The sequence below is a fragment of the Galeopterus variegatus genome, unplaced genomic scaffold, assembly GCF_000696425.1.
Source record: "Galeopterus variegatus unplaced genomic scaffold, G_variegatus-3.0.2 Scaffold18105, whole genome shotgun sequence".
NCBI classification, from domain to species: Eukaryota; Metazoa; Chordata; class Mammalia; order Dermoptera; family Cynocephalidae; genus Galeopterus; species Galeopterus variegatus.
This window is the reverse complement of record NW_007744216.1, coordinates 13,653-14,455: the sequence shown is the minus strand read 5'-3', so window position 1 is coordinate 14,455 and position 803 is coordinate 13,653. Positions and strand designations below refer to the sequence as shown.

Below are 803 nucleotides of genomic sequence, written 5' to 3'. Positions count from 1 at the left end.
CCCCCAATCTTTCCTACTATTTCAGCACATAACTGTCACCCAGCCTTTAGGTATCAGTCAATGGCTATCCCTTTGAAAATCAAGAAATACAAAGAAAAGATTGAGATCTGGGAAAAATTTATATACCTTATTTGATTTTTAGTTCTTTGTTTTTGGTGGAAGAGCTATGAGGTCAGTCTAAAGTTTGGCCTGTAAACATAGTCCCATTTAAATGAATCCATTAAGGTGGAGATGGGTTAATGTATTTGAGCACGTATGTGTTAGCATCACTCTGAAATAAAGGTACCCAGAGTACTGTGCCAATATGTGCCATCGCAGACAAAGCATTATCTATTGTTATGTGTGTTACATAGAAGTCCCTCACTTTAATTTTATGTTTGTGCCTAAAGGTATGTGAAGGCCTTCCCTTTTATGAACAAGGATAAGCAGAAGGAAATGATTGAAACCAAAGTAGTGAAGGAGGAGAAGGTTGATGATAGCAACTGTAACGAGGAATCAAAGAAAACTGATAAAAACTCAGAAGAGCCCAAGAGTCCAAACAAAACTACAGTGCGATGCCTGGAAGCTGAAGTTTAGATGAAAAAAGAAATGAGAAGACACACCTGAGGCTGGTTTCTTTTCTGATGAATATCCTGGCCCCAGCTGGGGAAACTAAAAGGGCCAAAGAACCAAAGTCCACCCTTGCTTCCTAACTAGAATCAGTTCAGGGCCGCCTTTGGACTAAGGAGTTCACCAAAGGTAGCTCCCTTCTTCCTACTGCAATCCTTTCTGGATCCTATCCTCCTACCACCAAAGCTTCCCAC

At 40.6% G+C, this 803-nt stretch overlaps 1 pseudogene; it reads left to right on the top strand.

Moving 5' to 3' along the window:
- LOC103582837 overlaps positions 1-789 on the top strand; it is a 2,544-nt pseudogene extending 1,755 nt beyond the window's left edge.
- Positions 790-803: the final 14 nt, after the last annotated feature.